General features: G+C 40.6%; 1 long non-coding RNA gene across 1 annotated transcript; it reads right to left on the bottom strand.

The window, feature by feature from the left end:
* Positions 1-360: 360 nt before the first annotated feature.
* On the bottom strand, positions 361-27,670 carry LOC147348310 (uncharacterized). Its single transcript, XR_015151434.1, has 2 exons — positions 27,413-27,670; positions 361-3,332 (listed from the first exon to the last, which is right to left on the bottom strand). It is a non-coding gene; the product is annotated as an uncharacterized LOC147348310 (long non-coding RNA).

Here is a 27,670-nt window from a genome sequence, read left to right as displayed (position 1 = left end):
GAGATAATACTTTCAGCTAACAGGTTGGGAAAATTTTAAATAGGTGATAAAAAACTAGTGGATGAAACAGGCACTTGTACTCAAGATTACGGTCTTGTAGCCTTTCTGGAGGCGAGATGTGGTGATGTCCATTAATGTTTACAACACACTCGCCCTTGTTCTTTTTTCCAGGGATTCCAGTGTTAGGATTTTTATTGTCAATATTATATTTGTACATACATTTTCAAGCTATACGGGCAAGGATATTTATTGTAGCTTGTAGCTGAGACAAAATATTACTACCTATAAAGAGTTATAAATACACATATATGAGATAACATTTGGCAATATTATCTCTTTGGGGAGGGCTATTTGCTTGAATTTCTTTCCTCTTTGGTGTACTGCATGCCTTGCTTCAGAAATCAAAGGGCAGAGTAGAATGCAAATGTCAAACAAGTAGAACACATTTGGCTTTTGAGTTTCAAAAAGTTTCAAAAGCCTTGACCCTGATATTTAGAAGCTTCTACAGTAAATGAGAAAAACTTACCTGTCTCTCCATAGATAAAAAAACTTCCTGGTTTGGCAAAGTGAGGAAGTCAGAAGGGGAGCTTGAACATAAGTTGCTACATATTATATAAATAACTTATTTGTATAATAAAAAAGGTGGAAAGGAGCTTCCTCAGAAGGATGAGTCTAGTGGTAGGAAGTAGCAAAAGCCAGATTACTTTGCTGAGTCTTAGAGAAAAGAAAATCTGCTTCTTAGGTAAATGCTTAGAAAAGACCAAACCCTCCCCCATCCCCATCTCCCTTTTAAGAGTATCCTGACACAGTGCTCGAAGAGTAAGGATGGAATGGCTGCATGGTGCAACTAAAAGATGGGCCTGAGCGAGTCTGCAACATCTCCCCCAAACCAGGGCATGGCACAATAATCCCTTATGTGTGAGAGTGGCACAGATGTGCGTAGGAGATTCAAAGGATCTAATGGGACTGGGGTGGGACTCAGGGAAGATCATCAGAGATCTATATGGATCAGAGATGGAGGACCAGATGGGACAAATATACCTCAGCAACTGTCAGCATGGAAAGTCAACAACTAAAGACAAGACTCTGTAGCCACAACCTCTGTTCTACATAAGCTTCACAGAACTCCACTAAACGTCAGACAGAATCGGCAGAGACTAAGTTTGGACTATGCAGGGGAATAGAATCCTAAAATAAAATGAAGCTGAACTAAAGAAAAATAAAGATAACCGAATGTCTTCCTTGTTTGAGTTACTGGGATGAAAGAGTCTCTCACTTAATACACCATGAAGTAATATGTATCTATTGAAAATGATGAGGCAAGTATATGCACTCTGATGTGAAAGATCTGCAAGATAAATTTTAAATTAAAAAAGGCAAAAGAAAGAGGATTTGAGCAGTGTGCATTCCATTAGCATAAAAATATTATATGTTCTAAATGTTCCCAGGATATTAGTAGAAATGATTAACTGTGATTTGCTCTAGAGACTAAGAATCTTCATCTGATACAATTATATAAAGATTTAAACCAAGAGCTTATATTATTTTACAATACATATTTATCATTTGTAATAAAATTTCCTTTTTATCTTTATGCCATGTTTTGTGATCCATTACATTTAATTAGAACTCCATTTATGTAGCCTTTATTTCAACAATTTGCGAATATAGGATGAAAGTATGTCTTCAATATCTTTTGAGTGTAGCATAAAGCTGCGAAAGAGAAATTTTTTTCCAGTGAGAAGGAATGTTGCAATGTATCTTAAGGAAAGTTACCCTCTCTCCATCATTTCTGTAAAAGTTGATATGCAAACTTTTCTCACCACAAAGCTACAGAAAACTTTCCTAAAAATGTGTCAATAACCAGAATAAGGATGCATGATTCAAAGGGCTGGACAAAGTCACACATTTTCATATACGCTAGCATGTAGTCAAGCATGCAGGTCACAGACCCTGAGAACAGCATCAAAATTTACATATGTAGTTAAAGAATGGTTCCTTCAAAGTCATCCTACAGTTATTTTAAGCCATAGAAAACATTCAGCAAGTCATTTTTGGGGGGCACTGCATTCAGAGTTTATGGCACATGTTATGAATGTCCTAGACATTCAAATCATCATTCTTTAAGGATAAATTTAAGTATAAATTTTAATAGCAGTCAAAGGTCATTTGGACTCAAGTATGGTGAGTAAGGCAGTCACTAGATTTAGTTAATAAACTTACAGTAAAAAAAAGAAGTGTGGTACAACTGCAAAACAACATGATTGCTCTACAATCTCTGAAGGAAAAAATGCCTAGTCCCCAAAGAAACTTGAATGTTTTAAAAACTAGGGCATCCTTTAAACAACTGCATTGCCTTCCTACAGACTACTGTAAATTAATTCTGATGAACACATTTTAGCCTGTTAAAAACCAACTTAATGACTTATAGTAGCATTCTCTACAGTTATTTTACAACATGGAACTACAAGATTTTTAAAGCTCTATTTCTAAATACATTAGATCAGCATTTAAAGTGGGTCATGAAACGAATTTAGTGGTTGGAACCAATGTTAAAAATACAGAAGAGGAACTTCCCTGGTGGTCCAGGGGTTAAGACTCTAGGCTCCCAATGCAGGAGGCTCGGTTTCGATTCTTGGTCAGGGACCTCGATCCCACATGCCACAACTAAAGATCCTGCATGCCACAATTAAGCCAAATAAAAGAAATAGAAGAACACCACCAGTGTCTCAAATGCAGTTGGTATAGATATGATTTTATCAAACTGTTTCTGTTATGTATTTTTAGACAAGCATTCATTATTCAGCAAAAACGTATTCACCAAACACAATACACCTGTCAGCCATCTGGACCGCCAGCTAGTCCTCTCTCACCTAGATAATCTCTAAGGTTCTTTCAACCTTAACATTCTCTGGAATATTGAAGTGCAAGTTTAATCACCTTTTCTAAATTTTTTGAGATAATTTTTAGTGATTACTGTGTGCTTATCTCTGCGAGTTATGTCAGTATCTCACTTAGTCTTTGTTCCAATTAAAATTGCTGCATAACAAACCATTCTAAAACACAGTGGCTTAAAACCACAACAATCACTTACTCAACTGACCAGTTTTGAGCTCAGTCAGCAATCAGCAGAGAACATCCATGTCTGTTCCTTGGTGTGTCAGTTGGAGTAGCTTCCCTGGGATTGGGGAATCCACCTTCAGGATGTGTCACTTCATGGCTGGCAAGCTGGTGCTGGCGGCCAGCTGGGAGCTCAGTCATGGCCAAGGGCAACAAGACACCATTCATTTAATGAGTATCCAGGACTTCTTCTCGCCATGGTGGATGGGTTCCTAGAACAAGCATCCCAAGAGATAGTAAGTGGAGTTGCTATTTTCTTAAGGCTCCAGAACCTGACATTGGTGAAGTGACTGTAAAGCCTAGATTAAACAGGAGGAGGGGCTTCCCTGATAGCTCAGTTGGTAAAGAATCCGCCAGCAATGCAGGAGACGCCGGTTCAATTCCTTGGTTGGAAAGATCTGCTGGAGGAGGGATAGGCTACCCACTCCAGTATTCTTGGGCTTCTCTTGTGGCTCAGCTGGTAAAGAATCCACCTGCAATGCAGACCTGGGTTCAATCCCTGGGTTGGGAAGATCTCCTGGAAAAGGTAAAGGCTATCCACTGCAGTATTCTGGCCTGGAGAATTCACGGACTGTATAGTCCATGGGGTGGCAAAGAGTCAGACACAACTGAGCAACTTTCACTTACTTAAATAGGAAGAAATATTGACTTTAATCCTTCATGAGAGAAATGTGTAAAAATTGGTGGTGGGGGGGGGGGGGAATCATGTTTCAAACTGCCACATCTTCAAAGAACCACATAAGGTATATTTTCTAGTAATACATCCCAATATTATAGATAATGCAACAGACACAAAGAGTGATTGAGTAATTTTCCCCAAAGTCACAGTTTTTACAGGTCACCTAAGACCTGAGCCCAGGTCTTTCAGTCTCTAAAGCCAGGATCCAGGTACTCCGCTGTTCTGTCTCTTCCTGTGATTAGTGCATAAAAAACACTACATCCTTCATAATTTATAGCCAGAACTTGTTGCTTGAGGGTAAAAGGCCCAGGAGTTCCATGAATTGAGAAAAACATGGGCAGGGATTTGATCTAATAGTGAGTAGGTGAAAGGTGAAGGAACTCAGTGATCTCTGGAAGAAATACGGGAAGATAAGCAGGCACAGCATCAATACGATGCTTGAATTGAAGCAAAATAATAATAATACATGAAAAAGTCACACTTAACTTTATAACCTTTTTGAAAAAATTATTCCAAATAGAGATACACATGTCCCTTAAGCATGCATTGAAATTCTTTGAGCCTTTAAGAGGAAAAGTGCTCTAAGTGAGAAGTAATTTTATTATAAGCCAAAACAACCTATCAGCATATAGCAGGAGTAAGTGTGTTTTTCTCTTGTTTCCAGAACTGAATACTAAACAGGGTCTAGTATGTTTTTTTCTGTGATGTGAGATATAAGTGGTACTTAGATATTCAACATGAAACTCAATTCCAACCTTTGAGAATAACCCTTGCTCTCTAACAAAAATACAAAAATATTTAAAATTCAGCAGAATGCAAGACACATTACTGGCCCGTTGACAGAATAAATTCCTTCCTAGAAGGAAAACACAGGAGTCATTCAAATTCATAGAAATAATTTAAATGTGTTTTCAAGTGTTCAGGGTATAGTGGCAGTTTGGTTTTCAATGACATTCTTTAACTTCTAAAGGTGTGCTTTCTGGTTTTGTTTTGTTTTTAAACTTTTTAACCTTAAGATACAATGTAAAGACTGTTTTCATTTTTCAGTCAGTAATAAAAATCTTGGCCTCTGTGATGTTCAATATACTAACATGTAGAGCAGAGGACAATGTATTTGATCACCAGATTTTCACACTTCATCTGCACTGCTGGGACCATGGTTGTTGCATTCCTTCTTGCAACCTCAATATTTAATATTGCATTTATTTTAAGCAGACATTTAAGATATAATTGTTAACTGAATAAGATATTCCATTTGTTTTAAGAAACAATATTTACTTATAGTCTATGTCCACTTAATTGATTTAAATCAAATTCATTAATATTTAAAAATACATTTTACCTTGCCTCCCTTAGTTGTTATAGAGCAGCAGGCACATTAGAGACCATCTCTCCTAAACCTTTGTTACAAATGAAGAAATTGAGCCTAGGATCACAGAATCTATCAAATTTGGCCAAAGTGTGTAAATGCTGCAGACACTTAAACCAGGTAGAGCCCCATCCAAGTGAACAAGGACTTTTCTATTTTCATTATCAACATGAAAGGGAAACATGGCTACCACTTAGCAAGCCAAACATGAGCCAGTGTTCTCCCAGGTGGGATGTGGCCTGGAAAAGAGGAGAATTTATCATATAAACGAATTCAAGCATTTGTGATTTCTTTTCTTTTTTTTATTTTTTTTAGCACCATTGGCCTTAACATTATTCTCATTATCTTTACATCCCCCCTTTTTTTAGTACAACATTCAAGTATGGAGATAGCATATTCAAAAGCAGAGACATTACTTTGCCAACAAAGGTTTGTCTAGTCAAGGCTATGGTTTTTCCAGTGGTCATGTATGGATGTGAGAGTTGGACTGTGAAGAAGGCTGAGCACCGAAGAATTGATGCTTTTGAACTGTGGTGTTGGAGAAGACTCTTGAGAGTCCCTTGGACTGCAAGGAGATCCAACCAGTCCATTCTGAAGGAGATCAGCCCTGGGATTTCTTTGGAAGGAATGATGCTAAAGCTGAAACTCCAGTGCTTTGGCCACCTCATGCGAAGAGCTGACTCATTGGAAAAGACTCTGATGCTGGGGGGGATTGGGGGCAGGAGGAGAAGAGGACGACAGAGGATGAGATGGCTGGATGGCATCACTGACTCGATGGCCGTGAGTCTGAGTGAACTCTGGGAGTTGGTGATGGACAGGGAAGCCTGGCGTGCTTCGATTCATGGGGTCGCAAAGAGTCGGACACGACTGAGCGACTGATCTGATCTGACCAAGTATGGAAGAGATCAGGTATCTGTTGTGTTTATTACCATCGTGGCTGGTATCTGGTAGCGTAATAGGGAAAAAACAAATATAAAGTTGCATTGTTACAACATCTCTGCCCCTCAGTCTCACTTGTTTCAGATACAGTAAGTCCTCTATATACAAACAAGTTCTGTTCTGAGAGCACGTTTATAAGTTCATTTTGTTTGTAAGTCCAACAGAGTTAGCGTAGGTATCCAACTAACCCAATTGGCTATATACTGCTGCTTTCAAGTTTGCCTCCAGACATACTGTGCTTCAAATAAAGATACTGTAATACTGTACTCTATACGGTTGTTGTTGCTGAGTCACTCTGTCATGTCTGCCTTTTTTGCGACCCTATGGACTGAAGCCCACCAGGCTCCTCTGTCCATGGGAATCTCCAGGCAAGAACACTGGGGTGAGTCGCCATTTCCTTCTCCAGAGGAATCCTGACTCGAGGATGGAACCCACATCTCCTTCATGCAGGCAGATTCTTTACTGCTGAGCCACCAGGGAAGCCCCACTCTATAAAGTACTATAAAGTACACAAAAGCACAACCACCTGTAAAGGATATATGCATGTGACAATGTACACCAGACATGTGAACTAACTTATGTGATTAGACACGTGAACACACATTCACATCTTTCAAAGTTTGCAGCTTGAAGGTTCGTACATAGGAGACTTACTGTACTGGTTACATCTGTGGAGTATGGCTTCCCAAATCTGCTCAGGAAGTACAATGCCTAGGGAACCATGAAGACAGTTTCATTTACTTTAAAATCAGTAGAAGAAAAGAAACACAATCCAGATTGGATTATATTCATCTTTATACCAAGAGAGTCACAAAATACAATCATTAATGTTTTTGTAGAGAAAAGGCTCATGAAGGCAAAACTTCCTGGGGTCCATGAAAATCCTGATGTGGTCCTGGGCTCTCCCGGGTTGCTTTAAGAACTGGTGATGCTATAGAAGTGCACCGACTTCACTGAAAATCTATAGGCAGGAACCTGGGGCTCAAAGGGTGTCCCAGCAGTTGAAGAAGTGAGCTGACATCTGGCTCCCGTCTGAGAAATATCCTGGGTTACCTAACGGTGGAGAAGTTAAAGCCAGTGGTGGAAACCGTGGAAACTTTTACTCAGTTTTGCCATTTTGATGATTCTATGGGACCGACAAGTCTACATCTTGGAATGAAGACAATTACGAATGACCATCTAACATTTTATTAAAAGAGCATCCAGTCATGCTTGAGGTTTGTTTCAGGGGCCTGAGGGAACCCCCCACCCAGGCACCATCAAATAAACTTTAAAGGGGTTATGGGAAGGGAAACAAAGCAAAGGAAACCTCAGCAATTTGTGCAGTATCATTCATTTCAGCAAAAATATTCTGATGTGGTTAATAACTTTAGAAATGGTTTCACAAATTCAGATTTCCTGCCACTTGAATATTGATTATTTCACACCACGGAATAATCATTCTTCATGAAAACAAACAGATAAAATGAGCACAGAATGTAACTCATGATTTTACATGTGAGTCATTAAGTAGGGGGAAAGAGTCCTCGAAGAGTCTTTATAAAGAGGAAGGTGCCAGTCAATGATAACATGAAATCCAGGCAGCAAAAGGAGTGGCCTGGGTGGAACTGAACAAATTTCCATTTCATGTTGTAAATTGCTAATCACATTAATCAGTCCATTCTTGATACATACAAGACATGCATTTTATTGTGATCGTTTATACAAAAACGGTCATGGAAAATACGGAATATTTTTAAAATTTAGAGAACTTAATATTGGCAAGAGGAGCAGGGGGCAACAGAGGATGAGATGTTAGATGGCATTACCAACTCAATGGATTCATGAGCTTGAGCAAGCTTCCGGAGACAGTGAAGGACAGGAAGCCTGGCATACTACAGTTCATGAGGTCGAAAACAGTCGGACATGGCTTAGTGACAAAACAATACTGAATCTGTTTTAATATTGGGGAGTTGAGCAGAACTGTTTAGCACTCAAAATGAATGTCCCAAATATACTATTTTTTGAAATATCTTCACTGTGTCAATCTTCAATTTCTAGATGATTTTATTTGTGTGAAATATTTGTGAAAAGATTTTTTAAAAGGCTGGGAGACCCAGGTTCAGTCACTGGGTCAGGAAGATCCAGTGGAGAAGAGAATGGCTCCTTACGCAAGTATTCTTGCTTAGAGAATTTCACAGGCAGAGGAGCTTTCTGGGCTACAGTCCATGGGGTCAGAAAGAGTCAGACATGACTGATCAACTAACACCCACACCCACCCCCCCACACACACATAATAATAGCAAATGACTAAAATCCATTTATATATTTAAATCTATTCTCCAATTATAAGAATAAATTCTATTTTCCTAATTATATAAAGACATGATTTGCTCATGATTAAGGAAATTAACTAATGATGGATTTTCCTCACCAATGCTTGACCACGGAGAGGTGGGTGTGAGTGTACAAGTTGAAATGAATATTCAAACAACTGCTTTTACAATATGGAAAGTCGCAACTTAGAAGTTATAAGGCAGGCATTCCTTTATGGTTCATTTCTTTAATTACTGTCTATCATGATCATTTCTCAGATACAAAGGAATTTAAAAGTATTTGCAGACGGAAACACTGCTGGATAAGCCTTTTGTAAGGATCTTCTTGAGTAAAAATAACCAACTACTGTAGGCTGCAGTCCATGGGGTCGCTAAGAGTCGGACACAACTGAGCGACTTCACTTTGCCTTTTCACTTTCATGCATTGGAGAATGAAATGGCAACCCACTACAGTGTTCTTGCCTGGAGAATCCCAGGGACGGCAGAGCCTGGTGGGCTGCTGTCTATGGGGTTGCACAGAGTCGGACATGACTGAAGCGACTTAGCAGCAGCAGCAGCAGCCCTTCACAGAACTGATACTCTAAGTCTATTCCATCTTATTTGACAGTATTCCATTCAAACTTAGTTTACATCATTCTACATATTTGTCACCTAACAGGTGCTTCAGTTCAGTTCAGTTGCTCAGTCGTGTCTGACTCTTTGCGACCCCATGAATCGCAGCACGACAGGCCTCCCTGTCCATCACCAACTCCCAGAGTCCACCAAAACCCATGTCCATTAAGTTAGTGATGCCATCCTGCCATCTCATCCTCTGTTGTCCCCTTCTCCTCCTGCCCTCAATCTTTCCCAGCATCAGGGTATTTTCAAATGAGTCAGCTCTTCAAGGTCAGGTGGCCAAAGTATCGGAGTTTCAGCTTCAGCATCAGTCCTTCCAATGAACACCCAGGACTTATCTCCTTTAGGATGGACTGGTTGGATCTCCTTGCAGTCCAAGGGACTCTCAAGAGTCTTCTCCAACACCACAGTTCAAAAGCATCAATTCTTCGGCACTCAGCTTTCTTTATAATCCAACTCTCACATCCATACATGACCACTGGAAAAACCATAGCCTTGACGAGACAGACCTTTGTTGACAAAGTAATGTCTCTGCTTTTTAATATACTGTCTAGGTTGGTCATAACTTTCCTTCCAAGGAGTAAGCATCTTTTAATTTCATGGCTGCAGTCACCATCTGCAGTGATTTTGGAGCCCAGAAAAATAAAGTCAGCCACTTGTTCCACTGTTTCCCATTTATTTGCCATGAAGTGATGGGACCAGATGCCATGATCTTAGTTTTCTGAATGTTGAACTGTAAGCCAACATTTTCACTCTCCTCTTTCACCTTCATCAAGAGGCTCTTTAGTTTTATTCACTTTCTGCCAAAAGGGTGGTGTCATTTGCATATCTGAGGTTATTGATATTTCTCCCGGCAATCCTGATTCCAGCTTGTGCTTCCTCCAGCTCACCGTTTCTCATGATGTACTCTGCATATAAGTTAAATAAGCAGCGTGACAATATACAGCCTTGAAGTACTCCTTTATCTATTTGGAACCAGTCTGTTGTTCCATGTCCAGTTCTGACTGTTGCTTCCCGACCTGCATACAGATTTCTCAAGAGGCAGGTCAGGTGGTCTGGTATTCCCATCTCTTTCAGAATTTTCCCCAGTTTATTGTAATCCACACAATCAAAGACTTTGGCATAGTCAATAAAGCAGAAATAGATGTTTTTCTGGAACTCACTTGCTTTTTCAATGATCCAGAGGATGTTGGCAATTTGATCTCTGGTTCCTCTGCCTTTTCTGAAACCAGCTTGAACATCTGGAAGTTCACATGAACCGTGAACTTGCTGAACTCCAAGCTTGCTGAAGCCTGGCTTAGAGAATTTTAAGCATTACTTTACAAGTGTGTGAAATGAGTGCAATTGTGCGGTACTTGAGCATTCTTTGGCATTGCCTTTCTTTGGGATTGGAATGAAAACTGACCTTTTCCAGTCCTGTGGCCACTACTGAGTTTTCCAAATTTACTGGCATACTGAGTGCAGCCCTGTCACAGCATCACCTTTCAGGATTTGAAATAGCTCAACTGGAATTCCATCACCTCCACTAGCTTTATTCATAGTGATGCTTAAGGCCCACTTGACTTCACATTCCAGGATGTGTGGCTCTAGGTAACTGATCACACCACTGTGATTATCTGGGTCATGAAGACCTTTTTTGTACAGTTATTCTGTGTATTCTTGCCAACTCTTCTTAATATCTCCTGATTCTGTTAGGTCCCTACCATTTCTGTCCTTTATTGAGCTCATCTTTGCATGAAATGTTCCCTTGATATATCTAATTTTCTTAAAGAGATCTCTAGTCTTTCCCATTCTGTTGTTTTCCTCTATTTCTTTGCACTGATTGCTGAGGAAGGCTTTCTTATCTCTCCTTGCTATTCTTTGGAACTCTATATTCAAATGGGTATATCTTTCCTTTTCTCCTTTGCTTTTTGCTTCCCTTCTTTTCACAGCTATTTGTAAGGCCTCCTCAGACAGCCATTTTGCTTTTTTGCATTTCTTTTCCATGGGAATGGTCTTGATCCCTGTCTCCTGTCCAATGTCACGAACCTCCATCCATAGTTCATCAGGCACTCTGTCTATCAGATCTAGCCCATTATATCTATTTCTCACTTCTACTGTATAGTCATAAGGGATTTGATTTAGTTCATATCTGAATGGTCTAGTGGTTTTCTCCACTTTCTTCAATTTCAGTCTGAATATGGCAATAAGGAGTTCATGATCTGAGCCACAGTCAGCTCCTGGTCTTGTTTTTGCTGACTGTATAGAGCTTCTCCATCTTTGGTTGCAAAGAATATAATCAATATAATTTCAGTGTCAACCATCTGGTGATGTCCGTGTGTACAGTCTTCTCTTGTGTTGTTGGAAGAGGGTGCTTGCTATGACCATTGCGTTCTCTTGGCAGAACTCTATTAGCCTTTGCCCTGCTTCATTCCATACTCCAAGGCCAAATTTGCCTGTTACTCCAGGTGTTTCTTGACTTCCTACTTTTGCATTCCAGTCCCCTATAATGAAAAGGACATCTTTTTTGGGTGTTAGTTCTAGAAGGTCTTGTAGGTCTTCATAGAACAGTTCAACTTCAGCTTCTTCAGCATTACTGGTCGGGGTGTAGACTTGATTACCGTGATATTGAATGCTTTGCCTTGGAAACGAACAGAGATCATTCTGTCGTTTTTGAGATTGCATCCAAGTACTGCATTTTGGACTTTTTTGTTGACTATAGGGCTACTCCATTTCTTCTAAGGGATTCTTGCCCACAGTAGTAGATACAATGGTCACCTGACTTAAATTCACCCATTCCAGTCCATCTTAGTTCACTGATTCCTAGAATGTCAATGTTCACTCTTGCCATCTCCTGTTTGACTACTTCCATTTTGCCTTGATTCATGGACCTAACATTCCAGGTTCCTATGCAATATTGCTCTTTACAGCATCAAACTCTGCTTCTATCACCAGTCCCATCCACAACTGGGTGTTGTTTTGCTTTGGCTCCACCCCTTCATTTTTTCTGGAGTTATTTCTCCACTGATCTCCAGTAGCACATTGGGCACCTACCAACCTGGGGAGTTCCTCTTTCAGTGTCCTATCTTTTCACCTTTCATACTGTTCATGGGGTTCTCAAGGCATAGGTGCTAGACACTGAGTTTAGCAATGAATGGGCCACAAATATGAAGAATCCATATTTTCTACCTTTAAGGAAATCTTTTATTCATCCAACAAACAAAACATTTCATGCAAAGATGGGCACAATAAAGGACAGAAATGGTATGTGTAATGGTATGTGTAATGGTAAAAGCAGAAGATATTAAAAAGATGTGGCAAGAATACACAGACTGTACAAAAAAAGACCTTCATGACCCAGATAACCACAATGGTGTGATCATTCACCTAGAGCCAAACATCATTGAATGTGAAGTCAAATGGGCCTTAGGAAGCATCCCTATGAACAAAGCAAATGAAGGTGATGGAATTCCAGTTAAGCTATTTCAAATCCTGAAAGTTGATGCTGTGAAAGTGCTGCACTCAATATGCCAGCAAATTTGGAAAACTCAGCAGTGGCCACAGGACTGGAAAAGGTTAGTTTTCACTCCAATCCCAAAGAAAGGCAATCCCAAAGAATGTTCAAACTACCACACAATTGCACTCATCTCACATGTTAGCATTAGCTCAAAATGCTCCAAGCCAGGCTTCAACAGTACATGAACCATGAACTTCCAGATGTCCAACATTATCAAAAAAGCAAGAGAGTTCCAGATAAAAAATCTGCTTCTGCTTTATTGACTACACCAAAGTCACTGACTGTGTGGATCACAACAAACTGTGGAAAATTCAAGAGATGGAAATAACAGACCACTAGACCTGCCTCCTGAGAAATCTGTATGCAGGTCAAGAAGAAACTGGACATGGAACAAAAAACTGGTTCCAAATTGGGAAAGGAGTACATCAAGGCTGTATATTGTAACCTGCTTATTTAACTTATATGCAGATTACATCATGAGAAACGCTGGGTTGCACAAGCTGGAATCAAGATTGCCAGGAGAAATATCAATAACCTCAGATATGCAGATGACACCACCTTAATAGCAGAAAGCAAAGACGAAATAAAGAGTGTCTTGATGAAAGTGAAAAAGGAGAGTGAAAAGCTTGGCTTAAAATTCAGCATTTGGAAAACTAAGATCATGGCAGCTGGTCCCATCACTTCGTGGCAAATAGATGAGGAAACAAGGGAAACAGTGAGAGACTTTATTTTTGGGGGGGCTCCAAAATCACCACAGATGGTGACTGCAGCCATGAAATTAAAAGACACTTGCCCCTTGGAAGAAAAACTATGACCAACCTAGAGAGCCTATTAAAAAGCAAAGACATTACTTTGGCAACAAAGGTTCATCTAGTCAAAGCTACGGTGTTTCCAGTAGTCGTGTATGAATGTGAAAGTTGAACTATAAAGAAAGCTGAGTGCTGCAGAATTGATACTTTTGAACTGTCATGTTGGAGAAGACTCTTGAGAGTCCCTTGGACTGCAAGGAGATCCAACCAGTCCATCCTAAAGAAATCAGTCCTGAGTGTTCATTGCAAAGACTGATGCTGAAGCTGAAGCTCCAATACTTTGGTCACCTGATACAAAGAACTGACTCACTGGAAAAGACTCTGATGCTAGGAAAGATTGAAGGTGGGAGGAGACGGGGATGAAAGAGGATGAGATGGTTGGATGGCATCACTGACATAACGGACATGAGTTTGAGTAAACTCCAGGAGTTGGTGATGGACAGGGAAGCCTGGTGTGCTGCAGTCCATGAGGTCGCAAAGAGTCAGACATGACTGAGAGAATGAACTGAACTATTCTGGGCTGGATCTCCTGTGGGAGTCGGAGACAAGAGTTAGAAGAATGTCAGCCAAAGTATTGCCCATGTGGAGGTTGCACAATCTAGTGTGAAAGCAAATACTGGAAAAGAAATTTAAGCATAACTGTTGCACAGAAGCACAAGATGTTATAAGAGCATATGATAGGGGCACCTAAGGTGTCTAGAACATGAGGTAAGGCTCTTATGTTGACAGCAGACACTAAATTAGTATCTATAATAAATCCAGAGGATTATAAGTGGTAAAAGAAACACTTTAAAGAACAAGGAACAAGAGTGACCACTTGTAATTGGCACATGACTAAAGATGGTAGAAATCTGAAAGCATTCCTAGAGTCAACATCATTTGAATTGAGCAAAGAAAGGCATTTTATTAGGGCATGGTTTAAGATAAACTGACAACTCCTGAAGCAAACTGCAAAACATAGCGATGTGAACAAAGTACTACTGTTACTAAAAACACACGTCTGTGTGCCCAACGCACAGTGAGGCCAATCAATACCAAAACATTAGAATTGGAAGAGAGAAAGGTGTACAGAGGGTCATGCAAGGAGATACATGGCTCATGTCTTAAAAACCCCAAACTCCTTGAAAACTTTCAGCAAACCCCTTTCATAGGAAAGGTGAAGAAGGAGGGTGGCTAGTTGTTGCCAACTGCTTGGTGTCAGAGCCTTTGTTCTTGAAGTCAGGTTACTGTCAGGTGACAATGCCCCCGTAAGCCTCCACCAAACAAATGTTATGCTCTGTTCTGACAAAAAAGGGCCAGGTCCCTCAGGTACAACTTTCACTCTCTGAGGTCCCAGTCCTGACTGAGAGGAGGCAGGTCTCGGCAGGCGGCTCCCTCAAGGTCAGGTCCCCAGATGTTGTCCAGCTATAATCACTGAAGGAAGCTAACTTCCCTCGGACTCCTCAGTTCAGTCGTTCAGTCGCTCAGTCGTGCCCGACTTTTTGCGACCCCATGGACTGCAGTATGCGTCCATCACCAATTCCCAGAGCTTACTCAAACTCACGTCCATTGAGTTGGTGATGCCATCCAATCATTTCCTCTGTCGTTCCCTTCTCCTCCTGCCTTCAATTATTCCCAGCACCAGAGTCTTTTCCAATGAGTCAGTTCTTTGCATCAGGTGGCCAAAGTATTGGAGCTTTAGCTTCAGCATCAATCCTTCCAATGAACACTCAGGACTGATTTCCTTTAGGATGGACTGGTTGGATCTCCTTGCAGTCCAAGGGACTCTCAAGAGTCTTCTCCAACATGACAGTTCAAAAGCATCAGTTCTTTGGAATTCAGCTTTCTTTATAGTTCAACTCTCACATTCATACATGACTACTGGAAACACTATAGCTTTGACTAGATGGACCTTTGTTGCCAAAGTAATGTCTTTGCTTTTTAATAGGCTGTCTAGGTTAGTCATAGCTTTTCTTCCAAGTAGCAAGTGTCTTTTTAATTTCATGGCTGCAGTCATCATCTGTGGTGATTTTGGAGCACCCGAAAAATAGTCTCTCACTGTTTCCATTGTTAACCCATCTATTTGCCACAAAGTGATGGGACCAGATGCCATGATCTTAGTTTTCCGAATGTTGAGTTTTAAGCCAAGCTTTTCACTCTCCTTTTTCACTTTCATCGAGAGGCTCTTTAGTTCGTCTTCACTTTCTGCTGTTAAGGGTGGTGTCATCTGCATATGAGGTTATTGATATTTCTCCTGGCAATCTTGATTCCAGCTTGTGCTTCATCCAGCCCAGTATTTCACATGGTGCACTCTACATATAAGTTAAATAAGCAGGTTACAATATACAGCCTTGATGTACTCCTTCCCCAATTTGGAACCAGTTTTTTGTTCTATGTCCAGTTCTATCTGTTGCTTCTTGACCTGCATACAATTTCTCAGGATGCAGGTCAGGTGGTCTGTTATTTCCATCTCTTGAAGAATTTTCCAGTTTGTTGTGATCCACAACAAATCAAAGGCTTTGGCGTAGTCAATAAAGCAGAAGTAGATTTCTGGAATTCTGTTGCTTTTCGATGATCCAAGGGATGTTGGCAATTTGATCTCTGGTTTGTCTGCCTTTTCTAAATCCAACTTGAACATCTGGAAGTTCATGGTTCATGTACTGCTGAAGCCTGGCTTGGAGAATTTTGAGCGTTACTTTGCTAGCATTTGAGATGAGTGCTAGCCTGTAAGCTGGGGTCCTCAAGCCACCCAAATGGGCAGGGGCAGGTCCCACAGACTGCATTCCATGCAGACAGCTGCTACTAGGTCCCTAAGACAGGGCTGACAGTGATGTTCATTGCCGCCTCAAGACCTGGCCTGGACAGTGGGCAGCAGTGGCGAGGGCTCTGGAGCCTTGCAGGACACAGCCCCCAGCCATTTTCTGGGGGAGGCCTATGTGAGAAGTGTGGGATCTAACTCTTAGCTCACTCTCTGCCTGATGACTACCACTTCCCTGACTGCTGGCTGAATCCCCTCACTAAAGTCGCTCCTTGACAGTTGGTAGCTTGTGGGCGGGGCCCACTGGAGCACTGACCAATGGCTGAGCAGGGCCAGTAAGGTTCACTCCTTGACAGTTGGTTGCTGTAGGCAGGGCCAGGGCACTGACCAATGGCTGAGCAGGATCACTAAGATTCACTCCTTGACAGTCAGTTCCTTGTGGACAGGGACCACTGTGGCACTGATCAATGGCCGAGTGGGACTTGTTGCCTGGAAACTGTGCAGAGTAATGGCACATAGTGATGGCCATGTGCTAAGGGCTGTGCTCAGCTACACTGTGTTATACTACCTTGTAACACATCTAAGGTCAGACAACTCTATTATTTTCCAAACTACTTTCATCTCTGGCTCCATGGTGGCTGGCTGCTCCTGCTCCTGTCATCACATATGAATCTTAGCCAGCAGGAAGAGAGAAAGGAAGCAGACTGGTACGAAATGACAAGTAAAAGTGACCATCATAAAATTTTGGTTGCGTAACAATGTATATGGTATTATCTCATTTCTATAAAATATAGCATGTATACTATTTGAAATATATATAATGTGTATATTATGTTTTGGGTATATATACATATATAACATGCATATATGTTGGCTCAGTGGTAAGTAATCCACAAGGAGTGTGTGAGTGCAGACAAAGATGCTTCAGTTGTGTCCAATTCTTTGCGACCCTATAGACTAGCCCACCAGCTCCTCTGTCCATGGGATTCTCCAGGCAAGAATACTGGAGAATCTCTTAAAACCTGCATCTCTTATGTCTCCCACATTGGCAGGCAGGTTCTTTACCACTAGTATCACCCAGAAAACCACTAATGTAGGACATGTGGGTTCAATCTCTGTGTGAGGAAGATCCCCTGGAGAAAGAAACGGCAATCCACTTTAGTATTCTTGCCTGGAAAATCCCACGGACAGGGGAGCCTGGTGGACTCTACTCCATGAAACTGCGGAAGAGTCAGACAGGACTTAGCAGCTAAACAACAACATGTATCTGTATACAAGAAGAGTGTATATTCCTCTGGGCAATGGAAGTAGCAGGTAGAAAAGAGGGATTTCTACTTTAAGTAGTTATATCCTGAGAAATGCTGGACAGGAAGAAACACAAGCTGGAATCAAGATTGCAGGGAGAAATATTAATAACTTCAGATATGCAGATGACACCACCCTTATGGCAGAAAGCGAAGAGGAACTAAAAAGCCTCTTGATGAAAGTGGAAGAGGACAGTGAAAAAGTTGGCTTAAAGCTCAACATTCAGAAAACTAAGATCATGGCATCCGGTCCCATCACTTCATGGGAAATAGATGGGGAAACAGTGGAAACAGTGTCAGACTTTATTTTTGGGGCTCCAAAATCACTACAGATGGTGACTGCAGCCATGAAATTAAAAGACACTTACTCCTTGGAAGGAAAGTTATGTCCAACCTAGATAGCATATTCAAAAGCAGAGACATTACTTTGCCAACAAAGGTCCGGCTAGTCAAGGCTATGATTTTTCCTGTGGTCATGTATGGATGTGAGAGTTGGACTGTGAAGAAGGCTGACCACCGAAGACTTGATGCTTTTGAACTGTGGTGTTGGAGAAGACTCTTGAAAGTCCCTTGGACTGCAAGGAGATCCAACCAGTCCATTCTAAAGGAGATCAGTCCTGGGATTTCTTTGGAAGGAATGATGCTAAAGCTGAAACTCCAGTACTTTGGCCACCTCATGTGAAAAGTTGACTCCTTGGAAAAGAGTCTGATGCTGGGAGGGATTGGGGGCAGGAGGAGAAGGGGATGACAGAGGATGAGATGGCTGGATGGCATCACTGACTCGCTGGACGTGAGTCTGAGTGAATTCCAGGAGTTGGTGATGGACAGGGAGGCCTGGTGTGCTGCGATTCATGGGGTTGCAAAGAGTTGGACATGACTGAGTGACTGAACTGAACTGAAACTATGTGAAATTTTGTATGTATTACTCATAAAAATATCTGTAAACTAAAGACAAGACAGGCTACCAGAAGTGTTAATATGCTTATATTTCTCTCCATAAACTTTCCATTAACACAAACATACACATTAAACCAAAAAAATGATTACCTTTAATTGATTTTTATATAGAGGTAAAAACCATCAGACAAAATTACATTTTTCTCTTGGTTAATTAATGATCATGCAAAGGAAAAAGTAATCCAACATTCATTTCAATAAATGAAAACTTTCATAAACATGCTTTGTTTCTTATTCTACCACTGAGCGTAATAGATCCTTGGCTAGAGAAGTACTAGTACCAAGTAATTATTAACATTTTTTTAAACTTCAAGATGTCTACCAAGCATTGCTAGATCTATCATATTTTTAAATGAAAACTTATTTTAGAGCAGTTTCAGGTTCACAGCAGAAGGAACAGAGACTTCTCATATACCCCCTAGTCACCCCCAACAAGCAGAGTCTCCCCCATTACCAATTTCTACTGTCTTAGTGATATAATTTTTGCAATCGATGAAGCTATACTGACACATCATAATCACCCAAAATCCATAGTTTACATTACGGTCACTTTTGGTGCTGTGTATTACATGGATTTAGAAAAATGTAAAATGACATGTATCCATCATCATGGTATCATTCAGAGTGTTTTCACTGCCTTAAAAATCCTGTATATGCCACCTTTTCATCCCTCCCCTCACCCTAACTTCTGGAAACCACTGTTGTTTTTTCCTGTTTCCATAGTTTCACATTTTCCAGAATGTCATATGGCTGGAATTATATAGTATATAGCCTTTTCATTGACTCCCAATGTTGAAATATACATTTAAGGTTCCTCCATGTCTTTTTATGAAACAAGAGCTCAATTCATAAAATATCAAGCATGTTCCTATCACGTTATTATAGCATTTAATGTCCTATAACACTAAGATATCTTTTGGATATATTGAAAATAAATGAGAATGGTGCTTTTCTTGAAAACAAACGATGTTCCAAAAAATATTACTAGTAAAACTGAAATGAAAAAGTCATAGAAAGATTGAGAGTGTAGAATGCATAGGAATAAACTTAACCAAGGAGGTAAAATTATGAAGTGCTGCTGAAAGAAATCAAAGAAGACATACACGAATGGAAAGACTTATGTGTTCAAGGATTAGAACCCTTACTAAGGTTAAAAATGTCCACAGCACCAAAAGCAATCATACAATCAATGTAGTCCGTATTCTAAGCCCATGAGCACTGTTCACAGAAACAGAAAAAAAGATTTTTTTTTAATTCATATGGAACCATAAAGACTTTAAATAACCAAAATGATCTTTAGAAGGAAGAACTAAGCTGAAGGTATCACACTTTCTGATTTCAAAAATACATTACTAAGTTTCAGCAATTAAACAGTTGGTACCCACATAAAGACAGACGCAGACCAATGGAACAAGAGAGTCCAGAAGTAAACAAAGGTATACACATTTACCTGATCTTCAACAAGACTGTCAAGATTACATAATCGGGAAAGGGCAGTCTCTTCAACAACAGGTGTTGGGGAGACTAGTTATCCGTGTGTTCTAATCACAATTTTTAAAAAAAAGATGAGAATGCAGGTAATCAGTTTCCTAATATCTAATCAGGGAATTGGGGTTGATAATGAAATAAAAGGCTCATCAATATCTCTAGGTTCCAGTTATGGTCTGAAGGATGAATATTTTATACTTTGGATAATCAGAAGGTATAAAATAAGTTCAAACTCCTTAGAATTACTGGCTTCAAATTTGGCTTCACTTCCATTTAGTTGTATGAATTTGGGCAAGCAATTCTTTGTCCATGCTTCAGTTTCATTATTTGTGAAATATGCACAATAACTAACTCATAGGGTTATAAAAAGCTTATCATAGTGCCTGGAACATAGGAAACTCTCAAAAGAAGAAACTTACAATGAGGCTGTTGATGGCATCTGTTGATCATGGTTTGGGGGGGAAAATGTGTTCATTTTCTGTCTTCTCTCCCTTTTTCTCTCTCTTTTTTTTTCTTCCTTCCTTCCTTCTTCTTCTTTTTTTTAAACCTGTCTTCTATTTCTGGCAGACAGCCTACGTAATTGTACCTTTCTTCTGGGTATTATTTGCCAAGCAGGTGTAAAAGTGCAGTGCAATATAATTTAGTAAAACCCAATTTTAGGTATTAGATTTGTGCTTCTCTCTGTGCGAGTGTCTCCAGCAGAATCCTTGCACAGCTGTCAAGCCATGTGAAAGAACCTAGGCCAACAGAGCATATGACCATGAAGGACCAAAGAAGTCAATTTTCTAATGTCTCATAGTTGACTTAATTTGTTTTTTACTTAAAGGTTTAGATTAGGATGGAATAAGTAAATGTATTCTTATAATTACTAAACAGGGTAAGGTTTTCTTTTGCCTAGTTCAGAGCAGATGCAAAAGCCATTTTGTCATATTGCAACACAAGGTCTAGAGACCATCTGGAGAATTTATTAAAATGGAAAGGATGTAGTACAATTTGGATTACATGCTTTTAATAAAGATATGAGAGAATCCTTCTGATCTTTACTATCTTCATCATCTGTAAGTTTTTTACATGTAACTATTTCTTCCTTAAAACAAGAATAAAATTATTAGAGACTGCAAACACTGCCAAATAAAACTATTTTTAAGAAAATCATAAATTCCTTCCAAAACTCCACTCACAATTATAAAAAATAATTTTTAAAAACTCTCATATTGAATTGCTATTTTTTAGGAAGTATATCCAGAGAAGGCAATGGCAACCCACTCCAGTACTCTTGCCTGGAAAATCTCATGGACAGAGGAGCCTGGTGGGCTGCAGTCCATGGGGTCGCGGAGAGTCGGACACGACCGAGTGACTTCACTTTCACTTTTCACTTTCATGCATTGGAGAAGGAAATGGCAACCCACTCCAGTGTTCTTGCCTGGAGAATCCCAGGGACAGGGGAGCCTGGTGGGCTGCCGTCTATGGGGTCGCACAGAGTCGGACACGACTGAAGCGACTTAGCAGCAGCAGCAGCAGGAGGTATACCAGGAAGACTTCCCCTAAAAATGTTTTGAATGACCTGATATTCCTAACCAAAAAGAGAAGAATCTGAGTGAAAAAGAAATAAGAATTCTGAAAAGAAGAAAGAGAAGAAAATGAATGACTTTTCTAAAATGCTTACTGTAAGTAGTGGTTGTATAATTACTTGAGGTACAAATATCATAGACCATCTCCTTACCATGGGGGTAGGTCATATTTCTTGGCCATTCAGCAGCTTTTGTATTAGATTCTTCTGCATGCTTACCTGTGTTAACTCATTTATTCTTTCTTACAATGTGATGTGGGTGGTATAGATATTAACCTCATTTCACAGATAAGCAAACTGAGTGACAAGAGTTGAAGGAACTTACGAAGTCAAGGTCATACAACTGGGAAGTGATTGAGCCAGAATATAATGAATTCAGTCGATCTGTTTTCAGAACTTGTGTCATTACCTCTTACACTGGATTCTTGGCCTGGGGAAGAAGACCATAGGCAAAATGTGTCCACTCCTTGGGCTCCATTTCCCTCATTGAAAAACTGCAGTGAATGTCTGAGTTTGTGAAAACGGGAGTGATCTGAGGAGAACATCAAAAATGATGAGCACTTTGGACAACACAGCTAATGATGAAAGATGAAAATAATTAGAATGACTGAGCCTTTTAGAGGTGAGGAATGTTTCTACTTGTGTTCGTGGAATACCAATAGTAGTAGTCATAGTAGCAGTAGACAGTGGTGCCCATCTTTACTTTCTTTCTGCAGAGAAATTTTGTTTATGTTTCAGCAAGAAAAATATTTTTGCCTAAAGCCTGTGACTTTTTCAAATTTGCAACAGAAAACTGCATATCATCTTTTTCTTGAAAAGTTATGAGGTTGCGAGAAAAAATCATGACTCTGCTGTTTACCACCCATAAAAGCTTAGCTGAGATTTTTAATTTCTTGGAGGCTGCATTTTCTTATCTGCATAAGAAACAGTAGTACATACTTACACGGTTGATGAGGTTATTAAATGAGTTATGCTTACAGGGGTGCTTAGCATTCTGTCCAGAAACTGCTTACTATTTAACACACAATCATTATTATGATTACCATTAATTCCTGTGGTCAGTGATGAATCCTTTGACATGAATTTCAGTCCAAGCTGAGTGCCAAAGAATTGATGCTTCTGAACTGTGGTGTTGGAGAAGACTCTTGAGAGTCCCTTGGACTGCAAGGAGATCCAACCAGTCCATTCTGAAGGAGATCAGTCCTGGGATTTCTTTGGAAGGAATGATGCTAAAGCTGAAACTCCAGTACTTTGGCCACCTCATGTGAAGAGTTGACTCATTGGAAAAGAGTCTGATGCTGGGAGGGATTGGGGGCAGGAGGAGAAGGGGATGACAGAGGATGAGATGGCTGGATGGCATCACTGACTCGATAGACGTGAGTCTGAGTGAACTCCGGGAGTTGGTGATGGACAGGAAGGCCTTGCGTGCTGCGATTCATGGGGTCGCAAAAAGTCGGACACGACTGAGCGACTGAACTGAACTGAATGTGCATGTGGTAAAGCCTGGTCATACTGACACAGATACCTGTTTTTTTAAAACAAAGGTGGAAGTCGAAACAGCAAAAGCATTTTGTGATGTGAATCCACCTTGGCCATCTACCCTTGAAATTTTATATCAGTCTTTATTGTTAATTAAGAATGACTCCATTTGAAAGCTAAAAATTCCATAGGAACCCTCTGGAATCTTATATTGTCATGAAATTTTAAGCCAAATAGAAACACACACATCATTAGATGTTATTGCAGCCATTTAAGACTGAGACATAAGTAAAGATGGTTTTACCTGATCATTGTGTGGAGATATAATCCTATATTTATTGTAAAATTAGAGATCTTGAAAATGTTTCCACACTGTCTCCCGTCCTGTGTACCAGTGACTCTATGCAAACCTAACACACCAACAAATGTTACACAGACATGCTATTGGCTTTTGCTTTCACTCTCACTAGTTAAGAAAAGATTTGGAAAGATCAGGTTAGCAGCATGAGCAGAGGGTGAAATATACAACAAATTGAATGACTTCATTATTTATTTCCAGTATTTTAAATATCATAAAACATGGTATTTCCTCCTGCATTAAGTTGCTATGGATAAAATTTTAAATTAATTTTTCTTTTTTGCCAGAGACATAGAATGATGAAACCCAGGTATCTTATTCCCTGAGGATGAGATTTAATTTGCCTGAATAACTCAAGTCCATCTACAGAAGTTTGGTACTTTGTAGGGTTTTGTTTTTGTTTTTTGTAGTTTTTGATTCAAAATTTACCCTCTTTGAGATTCAAAAAAATTTTTTTTTAATGTTTTTTGCCTGTCTTATCAAATACTGAGCTTGCACAAACTGGGTTTATGGTTTATCTCACTACAAGGTAAGCCCTGTGAAGGCAGGGATTTTGTCAAGCTGTTTACAGCTGACATAGAAATAATAACACAAGTTGGCAGGCAGTCCTTACTTGTCCCATGAATAAGTCAAGGTTTCTCAACCTTGGCAACTATTGACATTTTGTTTGATTCTTTGTTGCAGGCAGCTGTCTTCTGCATTGAAGGATGTTGAACATCATCTTTGGCCTCTACCCTCTAGATGCCAGGAGGTGCCAGTAGCAACTCCCCTCCCTAGCTGTGACAACTTCAAATGTCTCCAATTATTGCTAAATGTCTCCTGGTGGAGGCAAGGGCCCACAATGCCCTTTATCGAAACTACTGCAGTAATGAATTGTTTTGACACGTCAAAGGAAATCTTCATAACTATAGGTTCCTAGATGAAAACAAAAGAAGCATTTGGAAGCTATTTGATTTGTATAATCAATGCTGACTGCTAAGTCGCTTCAGTCGTGTCCAACTCTGCAACCCTATGGACTGCAGCCCTTCAGGTTCCTCTGTCCATGGGATTCTCCAGACAAGAATACTGGAGTGCGTTGCCATGCCCTCCTCCAAGGGATCTTCCCGACCCAGGGATCACACCTGGGTCTCTTATGTCTCCTGCACTGGCAGATGAGTTCTTTAATCTAGTGCCACCTGGAAAGCCCTAATATAATCAATATAAGCCACTAAAATGGATCATTTATTCTCCACCAAGTTAACAGGATTGTTGAATCATTTCAAGAGATTTGTTACAGTAAAAGGGAAATTATTTTTCATCATCATGGGGCAGAGGAGAAGGGGTCACTCTGACTTACTGACAGTAATACTGTGGCAGTCTTTTTATCATCTCTCCTATTGCTCCCAATCTTTAGTTCTTTAGGTTCCTTAGTTCTTTAAGGAACCTAATGTTATTTCCATATTTGAATATAGAGGTTCTAGCCCCAAAATTTACAAAGTATTTAACATTGTAAATAGGATATGGAACTCAGGGTTATTTTGGTGATGCAGCTGTTGGCAGCTCATACATTTCTGGAACGTGAGAAGCATCCTCTGACAATGTGCAATTGTTGTCTAAGCGACTACATTGCCATTTGCCATGATTCTGGTTTCCTTCACATGGTGTTTGGAGGACTTGGAAAATTTGCCACCATATTAGCAAGGAGGAATGTTGGGTGTGAAGAGAGAGGCCTGCGGGAATAGGCTCAGTGATCACACTTCATCTTCGCCAAGTTCTCAGCTCAAATGAAATGCAAGTGGGTGGTATTTTAAATAAATCAATCTCTCTGTCTAAAGAGATACACATGTTTATATGATTTTCTAACCTGGATATACTATCCATAAAAGAGGGGATGGAGGTGATGCTAGATGAGGTATTTAAAGCACTTAGCACAGTGGCTGGCATGTAGTGAGAACTGAGTTGGTATAAGCTATTATAATTATCATCATTATTAAACATATGCAGGAGGCATTATACCTTATAAGCTACTTGACTATGATGGAAAGAGCAATGATGCAAGGACAATGAAGTCATACAGGATGGAATCTTGGTTCAGCTACTTCCTAGCTGTGCACACTCTAGTGTGCACTCAATCAGCATAATTATGCTGTATTGTATTAGCAGTAACAACAGACTTCAATATCTAAGTTGCTTGCAACTCTTAATGCCTTTCTTGCTCAAATCTGCATCCATCAAGGTCCAGCTACAGCTCTGCTCTACATCAATCTTATGCCAAGACCCAGATTGTGAGAATAGCCTCTGTGCAATGAATACATCAGATTCATCATGGTAGAAGGAAATTAAAAACATGGCAAATCATGAAGGGGTTCTTATAATTTCTGCTTAGAAAGGTAATCATAACTTCTGCCCACAATCATTGGCCAAAACAAACAACATGGCAACTTCCCAGTTCAAAAGGGCAAGGGTATATAGTGGAGGAATACTGCAGAGAGTACCAAGATGGTGCCACCATCGACCACCTTCTTAAGTGGGCCTTGGAGGCCTCATCTTTGCTTCTGCCACAGTGTTAGCAGTTGGAAATGAAACTAATACACTTAGAGATACTATGATGTGCCAAACTCTGCTCAAGATATACCGACAAAATCTCATAGAGTCCTCAAAACAACCAGTTACATTGACATCGTTGGTTCCATCTGACAGATTTTTTAAAATCAGAGGTCTTGAGGAGGTTAAGTAACCTCACACACAAAATCATATACAAAAACTGTAGGACCCAAGCTGAATATTTGCAGTTGCATAATCACTTATTTTTGAAATAACTTGTTTCTAATTGTTTTAGACTCTATCTGCACGTAGGAAGAGCAGTAGGAACAAAACTGGCTGGCTGCAGATGGTGCAACTAGCCCTTTGGAGCTCTGACTCACTAACTTTCTAGTTTTTCTCCAACAAAATCCATGGGCAGGGGTCATCTACCCTGGCCACTCTTCTTTACCCAGTTTTGGCCTGCTGCCTCCCCTTCTCAGACTCCAAGCTATTCATTTCCATCTTTCTCCTCAATTCCTGAAAATTAATTACTCTCCCTCCTTCTTTCCCCCAACCCAACTCCAAACCTTTTTGGCAAATCTTTGTAGTAAACAGATGGGCTATCTGTGTTGCTGGGAGACCACTTGATACATGGAACCCAGTCCAAATGGAGTGAGAAGGAAGGTGACGTATCACCTACAGGGTGGAATGCCTCAGAGTGCTAAAGACTCCTCCTCCTATTTTTTTTTTTTAACTGAAAAAAAAATTTGGCCCCCTTGGGATCTCACTTGGGGTCTAACCCTTGGCCTATGGTGGTGGAAGGGCAGAGTCTTAACCACTGGGCTATCGGGCAAGTCTCCTTTTCTATTTTGAATTAAACTCTGGCTTCATTCTCCACATTCCCCTCATGGGTCTCAATTTCCTCATCTCTAAAATGAGAACAATAGTAGTTACTACTGCTAACTACTACTAATAGTAACTATTACTACTAATCCATGGGGGGTTTGTGAATATTTAATGAAATAATGTTTATCAAGCCCATAACACAACTTCTGAAAGAATTCAATTGTTTTGTTGTTACTATTGTTGGCAGGCTCAGCACACTAAGGGAGGAAGAGTGTATGAGGTGAGATGGGGAGCACGCAGTCCTGTTTATGATGGATTTGGGGAGCTTAATTTGAGGACTGTATTTTAGGCAGAGGATCTCAGTTGAAACAGCATGAGTTTTACAGAAACTTGAATTCCAATCCCTGTTTAGCATTTCATGAGCTATGTTCCCGTGTATAGTTCAGCCTGACGAAATCTATTTTCTACTTTTTTTTTCTTTTTTCTTTTTTTCTACTTCAAAATTACAGGCGTAGTAATTTGCTCCAGACCTGACACAGTGGCTACGGGATTACCTGCCCGGCGTACTGCCCCATATTTTTATAATTCATGCATTTCCAGTCTCCCCGCCAGCCCCCTTCGCCTTGACCTGGCCCCCCGCTTATCCCTGAGGGAATGGGCAGTATTCACCCTATTCTTACATCTCTCCCGCCACCTGGCACTGCTGGGCCACGCGAACATTCCATGAAGGCTCCGGGGCATGACCAGGTCGGGGGTCTGTCCCTGGTGTCCAGAAGTTTCCAGAACGCACACACCTCTTCACTTACGGTGTGGGCTGCTTGTTTCTTACCTGGAACCCAGGTCTTCAGGCGGGGAACCATTCTGCTGAGGGTGCCAACCGGGTTTTTCCAACCTACAGCCCCAAAGTTGCCCTGGAGCCTAAGGGTACAGGGCGCGCCAGCGGCGACGCGACTCCAAGGTCGCCGTTTGGCCTCGCCCACCTTCGCGCCCTCGGGCCCCCGCAGCTGGCCAATCGCAGCCTCCCCCGGGCCGCGGGGCGGGCTCCCCTCCCCACCTCCGCCGCTGCCCCGCGCCCCACCTCCCCGCC

This window comes from Bos grunniens, chromosome 22 (genome assembly GCF_055505025.1).
Source record: "Bos grunniens cultivar Pamir isolate PY7600 chromosome 22, Bosgru_T2T1.0, whole genome shotgun sequence".
NCBI classification, from domain to species: domain Eukaryota; kingdom Metazoa; phylum Chordata; class Mammalia; order Artiodactyla; family Bovidae; genus Bos; species Bos grunniens.
Note: the sequence above shows the minus strand (reverse complement) of the source record. Positions and strands in the feature narration are given on the sequence as shown.